We start from the raw sequence: 23,195 nt of genomic DNA, 5'->3' as shown, positions 1-23,195 counted from the left end.
CAGACATTGTCAAAAGGTCGAACAGTGAAGTGGGACAAATACGCCCCCCGTACGTACATGTCTTCCTCAAAACCAGTGAATATGTCACTTTACATGGCAAAGAGGGATTGAGGTAGCAGACAGATGGAAAGCTACTAATCGGTGACCTTAAGACAGACAGATTATCCTGGTTTATCCATGTTGGAAAAGGCTAGAAAGCAGATTCTCTCTTAGAGCCTCCAGAAGGAATGCAGCCTGACCAACACCCTAATTTTAGCCCAGTGAGACCTGTGTTGGCCTTCTGACCTCCAGGACTGCAGGCTAATAAGCTCCTGTTGTTTTAAGCTGCTCAATTTGTGGTAATTTATCATAGCAGCAACAGGAAACTAATACAAACAGATGAGTCAGGCCTCCAAGCTGCTTCTCCATTAAGCTCCCAGCACTAAGATCCAAGATATTTTTAGGGGGGCCCACAGAAATGTTTAATTTTAATGTTTTATTTTAAAACTAGAAGAAAAAATGAACATAACAATAATGAATATATAATAATAAATCTAGCTTGGGCTGTATTTGTCTTTATACAACACAGTCATAAAAGTAATTTTAAATATTTTTTTTTTATGGAGACAGAAGAAAAAGTGCCTCAAAGGGGCCGATGGGGAACAGAATGGAGATTCCCTGCACTCCTCAGGTGGGGAAGCAGTTCAGGGCTTTTGCAGCAGCCAGAGCCCATTCCCTGAGTCAGGAGAGCAGACACTTGGAGATATGGAGAACACAGGGTGACAGTGACCCCCTCTTCTGTGTCTGCTCCTTTTCCAGGAGGAAACTGGGAGCAGGTAACTCCCTTCCCTCTGGCAACATACAATTTGGCATCTGCATCCCAGGTGTAGAGCACAGAGGTGCCCTGGGCCTCAGACCTGCCCTTCCAGAGGCCTCAGCATTCACCTTCAGAAGGCGATTTGCAGAGCAGACTGCAGGCTAGGGGCTGGCTCAGGATTCACACACACATGGAAACATGCACACACGCACACGTGCACACATAAGCACACACGTGCACACATAAGCACACACATGCACAGACTCACACACTCAAGGCCCCTTAGCCCATGCTGGGCATGAAACTTACTGTTGGCACCCCAGGAATTTGCATGTGTCAAATCCCAGGGGTGACAGCCCCCACTGGTCCCGCTGCCCATCACTCACTGCCCCCAGGACAGAGAGACCAACCAGGCCTTGGCCCCTGTATTGTGGAAGGTACGTGTTGGTAGGGAATACAAGGGTAAGGAAGAGACCCGGGCTGCTTTTCTCCGGCTTCATCGCATCGTCATGGGAGGACAAACACACCACTCATTTCTCCTCCCGTGCTGATCAGCTCCCTGGGCCCTGCCTCTGCACAGCAGCCCCCTCCCTGTACCTGGCTGCTTTAACAAGCCAGCAAGATATTTCTGCCTGCGAAGGTGAAAAGAAAAACTAACCCTGCCCCCTCGTGGAGAGTTGGTTTATTTCTTTGGGATGGGTCCTGAGAATTGCCCTGATTATTTTTAACAGGACTGGTACCTTTCTGGAAGCCCTGAAAACACAGTTTATTGCCATAAGGCATGTTGTTGCTTTGCCAAAACCTAGTAAGTAGTTCTCCCCAGCAACTTTGACAGACAGAAAACCCCACCTCAGCCCATCAGCACCCCCTGCCCCACCCCAGGAAGGTAAGGGAGGACAGAGGAAGGAAGAAAATGCCAGAAAGCTGCTCTTCCCTGGAGAGCCCACTTAAGTCCCATCTGGTGGTCGATCTGAAACCTTCTGGGATGCCTGGTTCACGCAGCTCTCAAGACCACTCTGGGGAGAGCAAGTAGAAAGGCAGACCCCACACAGGCGGGACCTCTGCAGACTTCTCTGTCCTGTTTCTGTTTTCTTTTGTTTTAGATTGTTCTTAGTGACAGAGATTTGCTGAGATTAGGACACTTAAGATCACTGACAAATATCCTAGCTGAGTCACAGACATCTGGACCAGCGAGAGGACAGCAGCAGCTGGGATGGGTGGGAAGGATCCCCGATGCCACCTGCGGTGAAGAGCTTCCTAACCCTCACTCCTCGTCTGCCCTCCTGGCCATGACCATGAACAGGGAGGCCTGAGTATATGCATGTCCATGCAGGGAGCAGCAAAGGAACAGGAGAGGGTCTGTGGTCCTGTAGCCTCCACCAAAAAGTCATGTGGGCAATGAGAATGAAGAGCGTTCTTGCAGCTGACACCCGGCTGCCCAGCTCAGGATGGGCCTGGCCTCTGAGGACTGACCCAGCCCCTGGGCAGCCCAACTCCCAACATCATGCCACGTGAGCCGCTTCTGTGTGTACATGGGCACCAGGCAGTTCTCCACACACAAAGAGTGCCCAGGACAGGCCCTGTCAAGGCTATGACTAGTGGCCTGCTCCCCCCGTCCAGGCTCCTGGCCCAGAGGCTCTGCTGGGCACAGCTGGGTCAGGTCACGTGTCCAGGCCAGAAACCCTCTGCCCACTGGGTTAGCATTTACCATCTACCAACCTATCCTTTCAGGGTACCCGGTTCCTATCATGGTGAATAGTTGACTCAGTCATGGAAGTCATGGACGGGGTAGGAGGCAGAGAAGATGCAGGGTCCCTGGAGGCACCGAGAGCTTGCAGAGTGCCCTTCAGGGTCTGATGCAGGGTGGAAAGCAGACCACACAGTCACTGTACACTTGAGGGTTTCTCACCTGCTGGGGGCTCCTCACTTGCCAGGAGCATCATCTATTCACTCGCCCATTTCAGGAGCATCTACTCTGTGCTGAGCCCTGAAGTGAGCTCTGGGACCCAGACAGGAGCCAGGAGGACCCCTGCCCTCTGGGAGGCTCAGCCTGGTAAGGAGGAGGACACATAGGCCCACAGGCAGGACAAAGGATCACAGGATCTCTGAGGGGGACACCTGGGCTTCCATCCCACTCACGATCTCCCTCCAGGGATGCCCCCTCCAAGGCCATAGGGAGGTTAGATCTGCAGAGCTGGGAAGGGTCTCCACCCCCTCTCCTCACACAGGTGGGCGCTCAGATGAGAAATGAGAGAGGAGGTGACGCCTTCACAAACCCCAGGCCACAGGACAGCTGTTAGAAAGTGCTGCCTCAGAGGGATTCCCTTCCTGTCACTCAGGGAAGAGGGCACTTTGGGGTCTTCAAGCCACAGGGAATTGTTGGGCCATATGAGGGTGGTGAACAGGCATAGGAGGAGGAGATGTGGGGGCTGTACCTGGCCCTGCAGAGCCCTCTTGAAGGATCACAGAGGAAATTTTAACCCTGGGTGGGAGTTGCCCAGAACACCTTTGAGGGACTTTAATCTTGGGCCCCTCCATTCCCACCCCCAGACTCAAGAGATCGAGTGTCGTCAATGTCTCTGTGTCTTTGCATGAGGCCACTTGTGGCTGACCAGATTCCAGGCCCTGTGGCTTCTGCTGGGCTGGTCCTTGCACAAAGAGGCCTCATCTACCCATGAAGACCCCCCTCCATCATGAGACACAGACCTCTCCCTTACAAGATCAATGGAAGGGACTCAGAGACTGCTCCCCTGAGTCAGAAAAGCCTCTAATTGCTAGGGCTTCTCTCAGGCCCAGACTGCTCAGAGAATTACACCCTAGCACCAAGCCCTTCTTATTTTAAAAGCCTTATTCCATAATTAGAGCTTTTAAAAAGAAAAAAAAGGCATAAAAGTATACAGAAGCTCATCTGCTTGGAACAGAGCAGTAATCTTGGAAGAAGGATAAGCTCCCAAAAGTTCAGAAATGGCAGCAAAGCACGTCCTCCATGCTCCGAGGCCTGGCTGGGCTGGCAGTGGGGCTGGGCGTTGCTGGTGCACGGTGTGGGAGGTCCCTCTCTGTGGAGATGGGGCAGGGTCAGCACAGAGGAAATGCATCTACTCACCCTGGCCAGGGCCAGGGGCCTGGGGTGCGAACAGCAGCACTGACTGAGGAGGGGCTGGGGGAGCAGATTGTTCCCAATCCACGGGGGGAGCCCCCCTCCCACCCAAGGGAACAGGAAGCCACAGTTGAGCCTGTGACACCCAGGAGGTCACAGGCACTTATTCGGTGCAAACCCAGGCTCCCTTATTTAGAGAGTAAATGTGGTGATGGCAAGAGGGGACCCCAGAATTTGAAATGGCAGGTCCTGGACAGAGTGGCCATCAAGAGCGCAGAGCATGGAGAATTTGCTGGGAGAGGGTGGAGGGACGTCGCAAGACAGAAAAGGGAACTGACCTTCAACATCCGGACCTGAGGAGGGCACCATGGTATGTCTCCTCCCCATCTTCTACCTGTCCCCTCCCTGGTCCCTCTCACTCCCCTCTCGCCGAGCTGACCCAGCAGCCTTATCCCCCAGCAAGACCAGGGACCCCACCCCAGGACTTAGCCTCAGTGCGCCCACCTAGAGACAGAGCCGGCTCAAAAGGAGTGAGGCTGGTGATGCAGTTTAGCCATTGGTTAAGCAGAAACAATGGCATAATCACTGGGTGACAGACGAATGCACAAAGATTCCACCAGACAAACAGTGTATTGCCAAAGAGTCCTTACCAGAAAAGGCGTGGCCCCAGGACTGGTCTTATTTAAAAGCTCCTCGAAAAATAAGACCAATACCTTAAAAAGTGACTTCACCTGGGACATTGCCACCCCTTGTAGACAGTGGAGATGGAGGGACACCCTCCTGTTTACCTGGCCCCTTCCATGGCTGCCTGTGCTGGGCGAGCCTGTGGTCCCTGACCTCACAGCTGTGTCCCTTGGGTGGTCTAACCAGACTGTCATGACAAGCAAAATAAATCTGCAAAGAAAAGATGAGATCTTATCTTTCCCAACATGTGGTTTGCTTCCCCAATTCCACATTATGCTTCACTTTCAATATGAAAACTTAATTGCAACAGAGATGCTCAGATGATATTTCCCAGCTCCCCGCTTCCACAAGTTCAGGCTATTGCAAATGAGGTAAGGAGACCATAATTTCTTCCCCAAGAACCATTATCAACATCCCCTCTGCTGTTGTCTCCTCCCTAACCCCAGCCCGGCTCAGAAATTCTCCTCCTGAAGGGCTCAGCTCAGCCCGTCCCCCTTCCCTGACTCAGGCCCATCAGGATGGGCCCCTTTCTGCACACACAGGCCACGAGCCCCAGTTCTCCACGTGTGGAGTGGAGAGGGCTCCTGGCGGATTCTACTCCTACCACAGCTTCCGCAAAGGAGTCATCAAAGGAAACTGCTGAGAAAATCTTGGGGTTGCTCTATTCCTTTGTCTGAAATTCCAGAAACATTTAGTATTACTAGAGGAAGAAACCTAGATTGAGTCTGACCCCCATAAATTAGCTGCACCTGTGTGGATGAAAACAGAAGATTTGTTGAACTCAATGCTTGCATTACATTTGCATAATACTCTTATTTAAATAATGAGGGAGGGAGGAGGTATAAAGAAGAAAGATGGGTGGGAAATGGCCTATGTGCCTGAGGGCTCCCCACAGCCAGGAGCCGAGGAAGACAGCCCCTCCCCCCGGCACAACCTCCACATCTCAGAGATCACTTGGCAAGTGGTGTATCCAGGGAGAAATAAGCATCACCCATGCTGGTCTCCATTGCCCATTGTCACCTGGTGGGAAGGCAGAAGCAAGTCCCAGGAAAAGAGTGCAGGAGCCACTTGAAGCAGAAGGCCTGGACCAGTGCAACGACTGCAATGCTTCCCGAAAACCCCATATGCTTCCTCCAAGCTGCATCAATCATGGCTTTCCTTTTTTTTTTTTTTTTTTTTTTCCATTTTCTGTATCTTATGGTGCCTTGACACCCTGGGGCCTCACCCACCTGGGAAAGACTGCCCCTCCCGGGGCTGGCTAATTCCTGTGCCTCTCACGTGCAAACCGACGAATTCACACCCATACCTCCAACAACCTCCTTTATGGGCTCTCGCACTCCAGAACCAATATCTCTGAAAGAAAGTGAGCCGAGACGCCAGGTACCGATCAAGCTTTATTAAAGGAAAAGAATCTGCTGGGTTGTGCTCAAAGTGGAGGACAGCACTAGGCCTGGGGGTGGGAGAGCTTAAATAGACTGTAGGGCACCAAGGACTGAAGGAAGCAATCGAGGAGGAGCACTGGGAGGGAGGGGCATTGCACCCATGAAGAAGCAAAAGAGTTTCTATTTCACAGAAGTCACAAGGCTTCTCATAAAAGGAAGCGGGGAGGGGTTGGGGGCAATTTTGTCCTTGGCCTTGCCTAAAATGGCATTGGTCACATCCAAGATGGTGCTGGTCACATCCAAGATGGACACTGGTCATGTCCAAGATCCATCAATTTCCCCTGCCCTAAATCACCCGGGACCAGGAACCAGACAAGTAGAAGCCACCATACAGCCCAGAGCCCACTAAAATTGTTCAAACTTCCAACACTGGGTCTGTTCAGCTGCTCACCCTGCCTCACCCATTCCGTCCTGTGAAAACCACATCAAAGGATTCTGTCTATGCTCACCTCCTAACCCACCAGGTGCTTCCCCATGTGGCCCTGCATGGTGTGGCTTGCCCCTTCCTCATGGGAAGTATGTTACTACTCAACTCGCCTTTCAAGGCAGTTGTCATCTTACCTACCACACCTAATTAAAACAAAGCCCAAGCAGATCACAAAACCCAAGCCCCAGCCACCCTAATAGCCTAGAATGAACAGGAGATGCCTCACAGGTGCCCAAACACTGGGCTGATAAAGCAATATAAAAAATAAAGCACTGGGCTGCAGAGATTGGCATGGGAGAACAATCTGAAGCTACCAGCCCAAGGGACAGACTGCAGGAGCTCAGACAGGAGAGGCATGTGGATCCTCCTGGCCAGGGACTGAAATCACCACTGTTAACACCATCTTCCAAAATAGTACTTTGCATCAAGGTAGCGGCCCATGTGGGGACATCTGCTCTATTTACAGAAAGACTGTTCCATGTGCAGATAAGATGGGCTGTTTATAGATAAACTGGCCTGTCTGTACATATGCTGGGCCATATGTAAAAAGGCTGGCCCATATGCTCCTCTGGCTCCCCCAATTGCAAAGATGTCATATAAATGTGTTGCTCAGAGTTGGTCTGGGCTGAGGCAATTCAGAGCTGACATCAAAAAGTAGCTGCCCTGGACCTGGGCTCAGTGTCCAGCCCCAGGACAGCTGCTGGCCCGTGAAACATACACACTGGCTCTTTGACCCTGGACCCTGCCACCTAAGTGTGGCTCTGCTACAGGGTGTGACTTCATTTCATGCATGTTGCTGCTGGTCTCTGCCCTACCTTTCAAAGCAAGAAGGCAGGAGGGAAACAAACCTGAGCTGCCCTGACTGCCTGCAGAAACCCCAGGCCTGAGGCTCTGGCTCTCAACCCCGGTTCTCCGGCCATGATGCCATGAGACATGTGTGATGTGCATCTGGGCTTCCACCATGCCTCCTGCGGGACAGCATGGAGAAAACCCTCCTCCTGTTTCTGAAATTATTCTGCTAAACCCCTCTGCCCACCCAGCAGATAAACTGGTACTTGCAACATGCTTTCAGCTTTTGAGTGGGAATGAGGTTGCCTGTGATGCATATTTATATCTAATAAGAAACTAAACTGAAACCTCATTACATGAAATGAGCATTTTGATTCTCATCTGGGCTCATAAACAGTTGGGAAATCATTGGAGATTTATGCATCCCTGCAGGCATCTCTAGAATCCAGAGTCATCTGGCCTCTATGTGCACAAACTATTCTGCACCAAGGTGATCCTGTGGGTCCTAAGAGACACTGGCAAAGAGGCCTCCAGACTGCAGTAACACAGAACTCCTTCCTGGCCCCTGTTCCTTACACGCAAGCAGAGATTTGAGGAAACACTAGGTAAAGCCAGCAAGGGCTGTAAGAGCATCTTGTGTATGCCCAGCCACCCTGAGAAGCCAAAAGCGTGGGTGTGGGGGGGACACAGCCCTGCCATTGCTGAGGGTAGAGGTTGCCAAGGCCACTCCTACCTTTGGATACTCTATGGAGGTGCAGGGGGGTCACCTCAGCCCTCAGCCTCTGCCCTGGGCCCACCAGATTCCCAGACTGCTATGGTTAGTTGCAGCCTTCCTGGGCCTTGCATCTCAGGGCTGAGGAGACCAGGAAGCCCAGGGATGGAGCCTGGTGCTGGTCTTCCATGGAGATGCCCCTGTCTCCAGCCTCATGTTGGGACTCTCCACAGGGTCTGTGTGTCAGGCAAGTTGACCCCACCCATCCCCACACTGCATACAAGACACCCTTGTTCCAACCATGTTGCATGAGGTGTGCTGTGGCTAACGGCTCAGCTCTGGAGTCAGACATCAGGACAAAAACACCGGCCTTGGCCATGTGTGCTGTGTAGTCTTGGACAGGTAACTATACCTGTCTGTGCTTGTTTCTTTGTGTTAAAATGGGGAGAGTGAACACATACACATTAAGGGGTTTTGCTTACTTTGAATACCAAAAACAGAGCTGGAGTCAAGGATTTGAGGTACTAATCAGTTTAGAGATGATACCAGGCAGAGGGAGGGAGAATGCCCGGAAGCAAGTCAGGATGTGATGATGGGGGCAGTCGGAGGGGCCGGGATATCAGGCCAGAGTGAGGGTTCAGAGATGGTGAAGGCCACCCCGAAGGAGCGCACCATCCAGAGTTGGTTCACTTGTTCGTTCTTTCACAGCAGCTATTTACGTAGCCAGGCACCATGCTCGTAGATAGATTCTAGTCTTTGGTGTGCTCTCTGGCCCAGGAGAGACGAGGGCAGCTAAGAATTGTCCCCTTCTGAGTTCCTGCCAGGGCCCTGATTTCACCTGAGAGAACCCTCCTCTGTGATTGAGCACATGGTGTTCAGAAGGGTCTTGACATCCTTCGGCAGGAGGGGATGCCTTGGCCTCAGACTGATTGACACCAATACAGGCAGAAGGGACGCCTTGGCCATAGAGATGGCCCAGTAGAGCCACACAGGAAGCTGCTCACCCATCCAACCATTATTTGCTGAGCACCTGCTCTATGCCAGACACTGTTCTGGCACTTGGGGACATGGTGTCCAACGGACAGAGAAGCCTTCGCCCTCATGAGCTCACAGTCCCACAGAAGAGACAGACAATTCACTAAAAAGCAAGTGGACACTACTTCAGGTGGTGAAGGGTACAAGGAAGAGACATGGATCAGGAGAAGAGAGAAAGCACAGAGAGGGGCCGGGCTACCTTGCGTGGAGTGGCCAGGGGCAGGGCTTTCTGAGGAGGTGATGGTGGCTGAAGCCTGACACTTCAGCTCTTAATGACCTTCTGCTCAGGCTGGGCTGAGACCAGGGATGGGTCATTTTCTTGGGACCACAGCTGCCCGGGCCTGGCCCTGAGAGGAGCAAGCTCCACCCGCCTGAGGACAGCCACGCTGGACCCCACGGCATTCCTTGTCTTTGCACTTGCTGCTTAATGCCTCGCAGTGTCCAAGAGAGGACACATGTTCGTGGGATCCTCTCCCCAGTTTGTCAGCCCATGAAATAGGGAACAGTGCCCACGGGTGACATTCAACTTCTGTAGCTTCTCCAGACCAAGCGTTTCTCTGAAACAGGACTGTGCAGCCCCCTCCAGGAAGGGGCAAAGTATAAAGCTCAAATTCCCATTTTATCTTAAAAACCTGAGGTCTTCCAAACAGAGAGGTTTTTTTCCAGTTAGAAAAGAGAAGGAAAAGGAAAGAATAAGAATAAAATAGACCTTGAAAACCCAAGGGAAACAAACCAAATTGGACTTCCGCCAATATAATTATATTAAACTTTTCATTGAAGTATCGTGTATTTACAGAAAAGGAATTAATGGGTTTTTACAAGCCAAGCACAGCCTGTGGCCAGTGCCCAGACCCCAGAACAGGACATGAGCTGCCCCCAACCCCTCTGGGGTCCCTCCAGGCACCACTTGCTCCAGGGAAACCAGTATCCCTCGCCCTCCCCTGGCAGCACAAATTAGTTTTCCCTGTGGAATTTTTTCCCCTAGGACGAAAAATGAAGCAGGGCTGCAGGGTGTGGGGGAAGCTTCCTTTTTTAAAATGACCTGGTTAGAGGGCAGGTGGAGTACAGGCAGCAGCTCTTGGAGAGCTCCAAGGAGCCCCTCGCCAGTCAGAGTGTGGCCACACTCCACACGGAGGCCAAAGGTGCATCTATCTCACACAGTAATGGAAATTAGCAGTTTTACACCACTTCTGCAGATTCTTCTGAAAAGAATAACATGATCACACCACCTTTCCCATATGGATTTTTAAACATGAGGGGGTTTACAGCAATTGGATATAAATTCAATTCTGTCTTGATTACCTCTGACTTCAATGAGCTAATGAGTGCTAAATAACCCACCTTTCATTTAATCAGGGAGCAGGGTTATAGCGATTCTATTTGCATTTTAATTATAGCTCTTCTCAGGATTTCCCCAAGTAGCAGGATCAGAGCAGAGACTTCATCCAAACATCCAGAGTAGAGGCCCCATCGTGTCGGCCAGTCATGGTTTTGGTGGCAACTGGGCTGCCTTTGTCCCTCTCCCTGAAGGGTCAACTCCAGCCATACACAGCTGTTTCTCTTTGGTGCCTGACGTGCTTTTTCTTCATGGTCTCTCTTTTTTTTTTTTTTTTTTTTTTTTTTTTCATTTTCTCTCTTCATTGAGGGAGTGGATGCCTTCTTTACAGAGAAAGAGAAAGATCTGAGAAACTCCCTCCTGAGCAGCTGATTAGAGGGTGAAGGGGTCATGGTCCTGGGGGAGTTTACAAGAAGACCAAGGAGTTTACAAGTTTATGAGAAGATCGAGACATTTACAAGAAGTCCAAGGAAGACGCAGACATCTCCCTCATCTCAAGCAGGAATTACGGACCGTGGTAGGTGACCTGGGGGTTCCACCTCCCCCAGCAGCCTGTCTTCTGTGTGTGCTTGCAAAGAGGCCTTCTCTGGATAAATCCAGTTGCTCTGAGACTGCCAGGCAGCAGACTCCTCTGCACAGCCTGGACTTGGTCCCTTAGGGCAACCCATCCCCCAAAAGGCAGACGAGATCATGTCTGTCTTGGATGCCTTTTCCAAGCAGGAATGTATGTGATCACTGGGGCATGTTTATCTCACCTCATTTAACAGGGCTCCAAATGTGAACTTGCCAGGGATGGTGCTGATTGCAGAGAACACGATCAAGGATACAGAGCACCTCTCAACCGCTGTGGGGGATAAAGAGGGGGTGGGAAGCTTCTATGCCACGTTGCTGCCTTTAAATGGTCTGTCCTAGAAACTGCTGGAAATGACAGTTGAAGGAAACAAGAAAATAATGCGTTTTGCCCTGTGCATTCTTGAGAATTGCTTCTGTAAGTGACAAAAACATGCCCCCAAATGACACCAAACCAGTCCATTAAATCTCCATTAGTCCGTTGTGCGTGCAGCCTCTGTGTGCGTGTGTGGGTGCACAGAGCTGTGCACATGCAAAGGCTTGCGTGCACATGTGTGTGGGCTTGAGAGCGTGCTCAAAGGCATCTGTGCTCATATAGGCATTTACACACCCTGTGTGGGCAAGGTGGATGGCCCTGGGGAGGAAGGTGACTGGGAGTAAGGTAAGGGAAACTGGGAGTCAGAAAATCAAAGCAGGGTCCTGGAGGGGAGGAGTGCCAAGCTGCTGGAAGCCTGGTGGCCTCAAAATGTAAACCCTGGTGCAGCCACACAGCTCATAACTCCTGCTGACCCCGGGGAGTCAGCCACCTGTTGGTGACTGACTCCTGATGGTACCAGCCACCCTTCTGCCCTACTCCCAAAGCCTCGTTGATGGTATGATGTCGCTGGACAGCAGGGCCCTCCCAGAACAATTCTAGCCACACCCTCACCAGAAGGGACTTCCTGCTGGGGGAAAGGTCAGGGAGGGGAAGATTCCCCAGATTGTCACCCACCTTGGACATTCTGAACAAAGGATACTCCAAAGACCAAGCTACCCCTGTCTCCCAAAGGTCAATGACCAGCAATGGAGACCTGTGCTCTCTGACAGCTACCTTTGTCATTTGGACAGAGCTTGGAGCACAGGGGGGCTCTGAGCAAAGGTTTGATCAAAGGAATGAATGGTTGGTCGGCACATGGGGCAATGGGAAGGGTGTCCCAGGCTTCAGAGGTCATGGAGAGCGAGATAAGCAGAGGAGGGACTGCCCTGGGAATTCAGGTTCCAAACCACTCCTGAGAAAGGGGGCTGAGAATGACCCTGACCCTCAGTTGTGGGGGCTTTTACCAAAAAGGAGCCTATTCCATCACCTATCACCCACCGAGTGCACGAGAGAGACACTTAGGTGCATCACACTCTCTGCTTGAGGTGAGCCAACCACCCGATGGGGCAGATCAGGAGACAAGTGGGAGCATGGTAAACAAAATGCCTGAGCACTTGAGGAAATGGGAGGCTAGGACCCCATAGGGAGGGCCTCTGGAGAAAGGCAGGAAGCTGGGGTTCGTGCAGAAGTGGTATAGGGGGAGGACTGGTATGAGGATAGGCCCAGGGATCAGACTGTCTGCAGGTAGGTCTAGATCTGCCATCCTGATTCTGTGTCCTTTTGCACATTACTTATTACATTTATATTTCCTCAACTGTAAGTACTGTTGGCCTCATAGAGTTGTTGTGAGGGTTAGAGGAGTAAGCATGACTCAGCACTGAAAAGTGTGCTCAGCACTGCTTCTGTTACTGGGTGGCATATCCAGGTTCTTGATCCATGAAAGAAGAACCTTTCATGGACCAGCAAAAGGAAAGGAAGAGAGAGACAGAGAAATGGAACATGATAGGGTTTTATTACCAAGCAAAGGTACATGCCAAAGTGCACAGGCATCTCTGCCAGAGAGAGACGCACATGCCCCCCACCTTCCCCATCCTCTCTGTCTCGTGTGCAAACTCTTAATGGCCAACCTCTGCCCCTCCTGTCCCACCTACTGTTCAGGCTGTAGCCAATCCGGTCTGAATATTTATGAGCAGCCTCCCTGGGGTATATCCCTTCTCTGTCTTGCCTCACTTCTACACAGCTCTTAAGCATCTGTCACTGAGCAAAACAGTTACTTTGGGGTGGGCAACTCCTCCCATCCTATGCACTAGAGTGCAGGCACCTGGGGTCCTCAGCCAGGGGCTTGGTGGATGGCGTTGGGTCTACAGCTCTAGGGAGAGCTCAGGAGAAGCTCATTCTGCAGGGCCGATGCTAGGCCAGACCCTCCCTAACCCTCCACCCCATGGTTACCAGCTTGGATACAAGCTGTGGACCTTGTGGGGCACCTGATGATCAGGCCTGATCCCTGATATCAGTTTAGGCACCAGCAAGGACCCAGCATGGAGCAGCCAAGCTATAAATATTTTAGAGTAGAATATAGGGGAATGTTCTATGGGATCTCATTAGAGAAAGATTTGTTGAATATAACACACAGAATCAAATCACAAGGGTGAAGATTGATAAATTTAAATTAATTCACATTTAAAAGTTTCTATAAAACAGAGCAAAGAAGCACACACCAACAGTACATCAAGTCAAGCCACAGCCAGGGAGATATTTGTAATGCTTATGTTCTTCATATTCAAGAATTAGTGTTCAGAGTATATTAAAACTCTCATACATTGCCTGCTAACACTGTACCAGCATTGCTTGGGATAGACTGCCTAGCATGGAGACCTGGAGCAGCAGGTCAATATAGATAAGTATGCTCACAGGTAATTCCCAAAAGAAAAACTAAAAGACCAAGGAGGTATGAAAAGACTCCAAAACTCACTGTTAAGAAGGAAAATTAAAATAAGAATAAGACACCATTTCACAACCAATAAGTCAGCAAAAGTTAGCACCTCTGTCCAGAAGCAAGCAAGCAGCAAGGCACACCCAGCACACTGGGCAAGGGGCAGGAAGCAGCCTTCTCCTCCCAGAAGCAGGTGGGCAACAGAGCATGCCTGAGGTCCGAGGCAGGAGCCAAGGGCAGCATCCCCTCTCCCCAGAAGCAGGCAAAGAGTATGCTAAAAACACCATTTCCACGTGGGTGGCTCACCACAGCAGCCACCACAGCCATGCTGCTGCAAAAGCAGCTCAGTGCCACAGCAGTAGCCACAACCACTGTGCAGGTGGCCTGCCAGACACCCAACTGCATTGACACAGGGAGAGTCACCATCAGAGACTGGAAAAAGGAGAGGATGTCTCTCTCCTCAAACCTCTCTCCAGAATAATAGAAGAAGCAACTGCTCTACCATATGATCAGACATCAACATAGAGATACCAGAAATATAAGAGTCCAAGAAAATATGACACTACCAAAGGAAAACAGTAATTCTCAAATACCAGACCATATAGAACAGAAAACCCTTGAAATGACTGAAAAGGAATTCCAAGCAACAATCTTAAGGAAACACACTAAGATATGAGAAGACTCAGTTAAACAACATAATGAAATGAGAAAAGAAATCCAAGATATGAAGGAGGAAATTTACAAAGAGATTAATAGCTTAAAAAAGAATGTAGCAGAACTCATGGAACTTAAAGATTCACTCAACAAAATATAAAACACAACTGATAGCTTAAGCAGCAGGCTAGGACAGGCAGAGGAAAGAATTTCTGGTCTTGAAAATAGCCTTTTCAAAATAACCCAGATGGACAAAAAGAAAGGAAAAAAGAATCTTAAAAAATGAAGAAAATCTAACAGAGAGAGCAGAAAACCTTAAGCACACAAACATTCAAATCACGGATGTTCCAGAGGGGAGGAGAAAGGAAAAGGCATGGAAAACCTATTCAATGAAATAATAATGGAAAACTTCCCATGTTTAGGGAGAGACACAGACATTCAGATCCAGGAGGCTCAAAGATCACCAAACAGATTCCACCCAAAAAGATCCTCTCCAAGACACATTATAGTCAAATTGGTGAAGCTCCAAGACAGAGAGAACCTTAAAGGAAGCAAGAGAAAAGCATCAAGTAACTTATAAGAGAGCCCCTATCAGACTAACAGCAGACTTCCCAAGAGAAACTCTACGGGTAAGAAGAAAATGGGATGATATATTCAAAATACTAAGAGAAAAAAATTGCCAGCCAAGAATACTATACCCATCAAGGCTATCCTTCAGAAAGGAGGGAGATATAGCATATTTTCCAGACAAACAAAAACCGTGGGAGTTCACCATCACACAACCAGCCCTACAAGAAATCCTCAAGGGAGTCCTGCATCAAGAATCTGAAAAATGATAATAACTTATCTTACTAGCTGTAGTTCTGTTCAAACTTTCTGGCATTTTCATAATTCAGTCTTCATAGGCGGTGTGTTTCTAGGAGTTTATTCATTTCATCTAGATGATCTAATTTGTTGACCAACAATTATTCATAGTATTCTCTTATGTCCCTTTTGATTTCTGTAGATTTGGTTGTAATGACCCCTCTTTCATTTCTGATTTTAGTTATTTGATTCTTCTTTCTTTTTTCTTAGTCCATCTAGGTAAAGGTTTGTCAATTTTGTGGATCTCATCAAAGTAACAACTTTTGGTTTCATTGATTTTCTCTATTTTTTTTTCTATTTTCTATTTCTTTTATCTATGCTCTAATTTTTATTAAAGTAAATACTTCCTTTGCTAGGTCATGGCTTATTTTTCTAGATTCTCAGTGTGCAAAGGTGATTGTTGATTTGAGATCTTTCTTTTTTATTAATGTACACATTTACATTAAATAAATTTCCCTTTAAGCAAAAAAAAAAACCTGCTGGTCCACAGAGAGCTTGTGTGTAAAAGTTATAGGTCCAATCCTACCAAAAATTGATGAGGATACAGAAAAACAGTGTTACTCATTGCTACTTTTTTAATTTGATGAACTTTATTGCATTATAGTGTATGCACAATAAGCTATCCCATTTGAAGTGTACAATTCAATGAGGTCCTAATGGTACTTTAAGACTAAATGTATAATGGGCCGGCCCCATGGTGCACTCGGGAGAGTGCAGTGCTTGGGAGTGCAGCAGCGCTCCCGCCGCGGGTTCGGATCCTATATAGGAATGGCCGGTGCACTCACTGGCTGAGCGCGGTGCGGGCAACACCACACCAAGGGTTGCGATCCCCTTACCGGTCACAAAAAGACAAAAAAAAAAAAAAAAAAAAAAAGACTAAATGTATAATCACCCTGGAGAACAATATGACATCATTTAGTAAAATGTACTTCAACCCACCAGTTTCACTCCTAGGTATATACCACAGAGAAACCCTCACATGGAAAACTGGAGAAATGAACATTTTACAAATTGGAGTATCACCTAAATGCACATCAACAGAAAAATGGGTCAATAAATACAATACTGAAATTAAAATGAATACACTAGAATTATATTTAGCTACATAAAAAAATGCATATTTCAGAAAAATACACACAGTACACTGCTATTTATATAAAGTTTAAAGGCATATAGTAAACCAAACTACTGCAGTTTAGGGATACAATATATATAGTAATAATATGACATTCATAGGAATGACAGACACCAAAGTAAGAATGGTGGTGAGCCAGGAACAGAAGGTGGAGCAATGGGGTGCCCAGGGCTGCCCTAGTATTTACCTATGTCATTAATTAAGCAGGGATATGGGCACATGGCTGTTTGTGTCATTATGTTATTCTCTATACATTTTTTATATATGAATTATTGTATAAGAATAATAATTGAATGCCTGGAAATAATAAACACCAATTCAGGACAGTGGCATGGGGATGCACAGGGGTCTTCTGCTGTAATAGTAAAAATGTGTTTGTCTGTCTGTAAAAATTTGCACCAAACTTTAAAAATATTAATATACATTTAAATGGAAGATGGGAGCATAAATGTGCTTTATATTATTCCCTACATTTTTCTGTATCTTGAAATACAGTATCTATGACATTAGGCTCCAAAATAAGTTGATCACAGTTGTTAGATAAGAAGATAGAGGGATAGAGGGTGTGCAGAAAATAAAATAGTTTAGTCGGGCCCCCTCTCCTCAGGTCCAGCTGGAGGTGGTTCAGCACATTCTTTGTAAACAAGTTGTGTGTGGGTGGAGTTAGTGCACACGCATGCCAATGTATCTTTTTAGTTTGTTGCTATTGTGCATTCTTCAGAGTTTGTGGAGCAGCAGACTGAACTGCTGGTCCACAGAGAGCTTGCATGTAAAAATAGAACATGTTTACTTTGCTGGCAGCTGCTCAGTTTTTCTTTGGACTTTGCCTGTAGCAGTTAAGTTTTTGAGTCTCTTTTTGGACTGCCTAGCTCTTAGATGTGTGTGTACTAAATAAAGCTTACTATTTCTTCAACCAAGGCTCCAAGGACCTTTTTTTCCTGTTACCTAGCTCATAGACCTGCATGTGAAGGGTTTGCAACCCAGTCTGAAAACTGTGCTTGAGAGGTCTGTGAGCTCCAAACCCAGCTCAAGCTGTACAATTGGCATAGACAGAGCAGGATTCTGAGCAGGGACAGAAGCCAAAAGTTCTTGGAAGAAGGAGGAAATGTGGCTACTTTTGAATATGTTGTGCCCTGTGGCCACTTCCCTGCTGACCAGGATCTGGTTGCTGCTCACTATACTGCAAGGCAGCATAGACCAGGCACCACAGCAGAGAGTCCCTTAGGAGGGAGAGGAGGCGTGGCTGTCCTTGGGCTTGTGGTGCCCAGTGGCCACTTTTCTGCTGACCGGAGTCTGGCTACTGATCACTGTGCTGCAAACTGATTGAGTTTTGAGAAGAAAGCAGAGTTGTTGGAAGCACGGATGATTGTCCTGGAGGACGACATGCAGTGACTGGCCATTCCTGCTTCTCACACCAGGGAAGATGACAAATCCAGTGCTGATCGAGATTTGCAGCAGAAATCAGAGCTGTTGGGAACATGGATCAATGTCCTGGAGGATGACATGCAGAGACTGGCCACTCCTGCCTCTCACACCAGGGAAGATGATGAACCCAGTGGTGAGTTGGGGGAGACCGTGTGTCTCCAGGCACGACCTATCATGCATCAGAAAATGAAATGCAAGCAGCGTGTGGGACCAGGTAGACAACCAGTGGGCAATCCACAGGTGACCCAATTCACCACCTATGTCCCATATACCCAGGTTGAATTAGTGGACTTGAGAAGAGTTTTGGCAGAAATCAGGGGAGCCCCTGGCTGATTGGCTGTTGCAGTTATGGGACCTAGAGGTGGATAGTGTGATGTGCTCTGGTGAGGAGATGGAGAAATTGGCCTCCATCACCATGCACCCATCCCTGAGGCAGCGGCTACAGAATAGCCATAGATATGCACCAGGACCAGGTAATCACTCCTTAACGGAGTGGGTGAGTGCAGCTGCCCGAACCATGTGGGTGAATGCTGGAGAAATGCCCAAGATTGTTAGTAAATGGCAAACGTATGCTGAGTTGGCTCAAATAATTCCAGAGCAGGGGATGCAGCAGTCCCTGTTTAATGTGAACACTTGTGGCCCAGACAATGAAAATTTTACAGATAGCATGAGAGACATAGTGCTGCAAAATGCCCTGTCAACATCCTTTGGGTTGCTGATGGCTATACTGGCCCCATACATTGGTCATCCTATACATGAGGTAACGACCATGACAGCCAGCCTGGGTGAAGTAGAGGACAGGAGACAAGCAAAAGGGGTCCAAAAGGTGGCTAAGACCAAACCCCCAACAAAAGCTCAGGATTTTATCCCAAAGCGACCAAGCAAGACTAGCCATAAGCAGATGTGGCTTGACTTGCAGCAGGGGTTGATAGCAAGAAAATTGACCGGCAGCCAAATGCAGTCCTGTCTGCTTTGTGGCAGCAATTGTGCACTGAACAGCATTTCACCAAACGTCTGGAAACAGGTAGCAAGTACTCTCAGTGGATTTAAAAGATGTTTTGGTTGCTCCTGAGGAGGCGGATGAAATGTTCCATTTAGAATAGGGAACAGGCCAAGATACTCATCTTTTGGGGGCAGGCAGGCAAGGACCAGAGGCCTCATGTTGAATTGGCAATGATGAAGCTGATGTGCTGGATAAGGTAAGATGGCTGGAGAGAGCTCCAGCAGGTGATGTAGATGGGTGGCTACATTGGAGAATGCAGCATGCTGGCTGCAGGACTGGGTGGTCGATGGCTCACCAGGTGCTGCATAAACCCAAGAAAAAATGCCCCTGATGGGCTAATAGCTCATGTGAGAGTGCCCCTGACACAGTGGCAGGTGGATCTTCTGGGACCACTGCCAAAGTCAGAGAGTTACTGGTTTTCTGTATGTATGGCCTTGTTGGGCCCCAAACCAGGTAAGATACCTATTCCTGCAACCATCCTTTCTCAGGATGGCAAACTGGCACGTATCTTACCAGAGGGGTGAGAATTCCCCCTATTGGTACCAATAATCCTTCTGTCGTTTTGCACATAGTGCTCTGGCTGCAGGCACAGCACCAGAGTTGCATGATCAGTATGTTGGCCTACTGAATATGCATTGAACTTCCCATCAGTATGACTGCAGGATTCCCATGGAAAATCACACCAATGATGACTACCAACTGGACATGTGCGGCTAAAGGACAGAACTACTACAAGCCTTAAGGCATATTGAACAGACAACAGGTTATGTAAATGTTACGGGTCATTTATTCTCACTAAGGGAACATCATGGAAGATTTTGAACATGTAGATTGTATGGCAAGGGACCCCAAAGGGGTGGATTGTGGGAAAAATAGAATAGTTTAGTCAGGCCCTCTTGCCTCAGGTCTGGTTGGGGGTGGTGCAGCACATTCTTTGTAAACAAGTTGTGTGTGGGTGGAGTTAGTGCACATGTGTGCCAATGTATCTTTTTAGTTTGTTGCTACTATGTGTTCTTCAGGGTTTGTGGAGCAGCAGCCTGAACTGCCGGTTGGCAGAGAACTTGTGTCTAAAAATAGAACATGTTTACTTTGCTGGCAGCTGCTCGGTTTTTCTTTGGACTTTGCCGGTAGCAGTTGAGTTTTTGAGTTTCTTTTTGGACTGCCTAGCTCCCAGACATGTGTGTGCTGAATAAAGCTTACTATTTCTTCAGCCAAGGCTCCAAGGACCTTTTTTTCCTGTTACCTAGCTTGTAGACCTGCGTGTGAAGGTTTGTGACCCAATCTGGACAATGGGCTTGAGGGGTCTGTGAGCTCCAAACCCAGCCCTCGCTCTACAGAGGGGAAGGTGGTGAGGCAATATTTAAAGAGTTAATGCCCAAGAATTTTACAGAATGAAGAAAGACTTAGTGTCCATAGAGCCAAGCATGAGAAAAAAGATACACCCATTCCTAGATGCATCATGGCAAAACAGCACACTTATTCTTCAAGAGGTGGAAAGAGCTTGATTCCTCCAAAGAAAGCTGCTCACAGGTGAGAAAGGCCCTTCCCCAAACCCCAACCCACATTCCCAAAGTCCTCAGCATCAGAAAAGTACAAAGAAGAAATGATTCATCCTGAAAGTGTAACTCTGAGGGGAGGACAGATAAGTAGAGACCTCCTGATGAAATCACAGAATGAGATAAAATGGCAATGACTCATTGAGAATCGATACATAACTACCACACAACTAGTAAATCAATTTAGAACACTATAGACATGGCCGGAAGTCAAATTATTAATATGGAGGAAAAGTTTGGGAAAATCACAGTAAGACTGATAAAAGATAAAACCAAACAAATCAAAGCAATTACAGAGAAGATGATTAGCAGCAGGACTACACCAACTGGGTACAGCGAACCCAGCAGATGAAATAGAGAACTTTTCCCAGAGATGATGCGCTGAGAACATCATTGAAATGAAAGAGTGGGGTCTTCAGATGGGAAGAGCACACATTTTCCTGGGAAATGAAAAGGGGGCCCTAGTTACCCCAGCTTCACAGAGGAAAAGGCACTTGCTGGTTCAGGCATCTGGGGCAGGAGAAAAGCCATACAGCAGGTGGGGGGAGGCCAGGCTTGCCTCAGAGCCCTATAGTCACATCCAGTGCAGAAGAACACTTTGCTTTCTTTTTCTTCTGTGAGGCCCAAGGGAAACGAACTTTATGTTTAACCAAAAAGTAGCATGCATCATATTATATGCAGCATTTTTTAAGATGGTCATTGAGTATTAGCCACAGCATTTTTATACAAATGTATTTGTCTAACTAGCCAGCTGGCTACTGCTATATCAATCTTTACTTTTCCAAATAAGTATACCATTCTATCTGCCAACTTTCTATTCTTCCACCTCTGTATAAACATAGGTGGAAGATTCACGTAATGCTGATGATGGCTTATTTCAGTATTGTGGATAATTGGGTGGTTTACAATTTCTATGTCCTTTTGTTTGAATTCTGTATAGTAAGCCTGTGTCACTTCTATTTTTTTTAAAAAAGTCAATATAGGAAGGAAGGGAGGGAGGAGATAGAGAAGAGGGAGAGGAGGGATGGGAAAAAGGAGGGATGGATTCTGCTAAACAGCAGCTGTGCACAGCTTTGTAGCAACACAAATATCATAAAGACCTTTGCTCAGGGATGGCACGGCCCAGGCAGGTGGAGACAGGGGAGTACGTTTCGCTGCCAGATGATATAACCGAGCTCTAACATGGCACTTTTCTTTTCATCTTGTTGATGAATGAGTGGTAATTAATCACAGAACTTGGACATATCTCACAATTTACATGATGATTTCCAATACTTCTCACAATTGGATCAAGTTTCTCACAGTAGCCAAATGTTCTATAAGTCCAGAAGCTGGGAAGGTGGTTTGCGTGTTCACTAACACCCCCCACCACGCGCGCGTGCGCACACACACACACGCACACACACTCACCCTGCCAGACTCACTCACCATCTACCTCTGCAGGAAGCAGTCTTCCCACTGGGATTTGTCCTGAGCAACAGCCCACCAGGCAGGGTGCCGGCTCCCTTGGCCAGGTCCCAGGGGACTGTTCTCTTCAGGCCATCTAGGCCTTGCCCTCTGGCCCAGGGTCATTTCTGGAAGGGGAGAGGGTGGATACACAGCAAGAGGGAGCCCTCTCCCCTTCCTTGGGGCTGGACAGTGCCTAGGAGTCGGTGAGGGTGAGAGGCTGCACCATAGCCTCTGGTCACTGAGGAGAGCCAGCTTGCCCAGGCTCCATGGGATACCAGTCAGCACTGGCCCCGCACACAGGGCTGGGGGACACTTGTTCGGAGTGGACCACAGCCTGGAAATGAGGTTCTCTATCACACACACCCTGCTGTCACACCCACAGAGTCAGATCTAGCTGCAGGGGGAGCAGCTCCCACCCCAGTCCCCCTAAAGCAGGGTGCAGAGGATAGATCTGAGTAGGGCTCACAAAGGGCACCAGAGGCCAGAAAGAGAGGCCTAGCTCTGGTCCTACCTCGTCACTAACTCTTTGTGGGCCTTGGCCTGGCCTTTCCGCTCTCGAGGCCTCAGTTTACCCATCTGTACAGTGAGGCCCTTCCCATCTCTGACACTTGGTGGAAATGGAGTAAGACCCAAAGGGGCAGTGGAAGATTCACTGATTCTGACCCAACATACCCTTCAATAACCCAGGGCATTGTCTGGAAAGTGGCCGGAACAGAGCAGAAGAGCTCCCAGAGGATCCTTCCAGAAGGATGAGGATCCCTCATGTCCCCGTTTGGTCCTGGGACCCCAGACAGTTCTGTGAGGCAGAAACCCACTATCACCACTGTGTGAGCTATGCGATAACACAGCCTGGCTCACTGCGTCCACCACCACTGAAGCCATCAGGGTCAGCGATGCTGGTCAAAGCCAAGCAATCCTTTCAGTATTGTCACTTCCCTTTAGCACAGAGACGGCAGCTTTAGAGTTACCCTCCTCTACACCAGTGAAGCAAATTCCTGCAGCCTTCTGACTTGATGGGTCACCTGGCATGCTTTTGTAACAGGGTATGAAGAGGTGATAAAACAACCGTCTCCATTCCAAAAAACATTAGCGATCTCTTCTCTCTAAATCACAACTTTGATAAAGTAATTTCTATTCAGAAGACTTAGTGCAATTATGGTGCAAAGCTCAGATCCCAGCTCCAATTCATTTACAATCAACCTGGCGTCTCCAACACACTAATTGAAGCATTATTGCTATTGTCTTCTGTATAAAATATGCACAGAGCATATTTCTCTCTCTTTATTCCCCAAATAAATAGCATATTCTGGCCACAGAACATTTTAGTGGACGTGCTAGTGGGCCATAGGGACCACTGATCCTCACGTCCAGAGAACACTGAGGCTCAGAAGGTTCAGGGACCCGCCCAATGGCACAGAGCTCATGTCAGTGC

The 23,195-nt window shown here is 48.3% G+C and overlaps 1 pseudogene; it reads left to right on the top strand.

Annotated features, from left to right (window-relative positions):
- The first annotated feature begins 5,442 nt into the window (after positions 1-5,442).
- The window catches only part of LOC134372466 (E3 ubiquitin-protein ligase CBL-like), a 69,091-nt pseudogene continuing 51,338 nt past the window's right edge, over positions 5,443-23,195 (top strand).

This window comes from Cynocephalus volans, chromosome 3 (genome assembly GCF_027409185.1).
Source record: "Cynocephalus volans isolate mCynVol1 chromosome 3, mCynVol1.pri, whole genome shotgun sequence".
In the NCBI taxonomy this organism is placed as follows: domain Eukaryota; kingdom Metazoa; phylum Chordata; class Mammalia; order Dermoptera; family Cynocephalidae; genus Cynocephalus; species Cynocephalus volans.
Note: the sequence above shows the minus strand (reverse complement) of the source record. Positions and strands in the feature narration are given on the sequence as shown.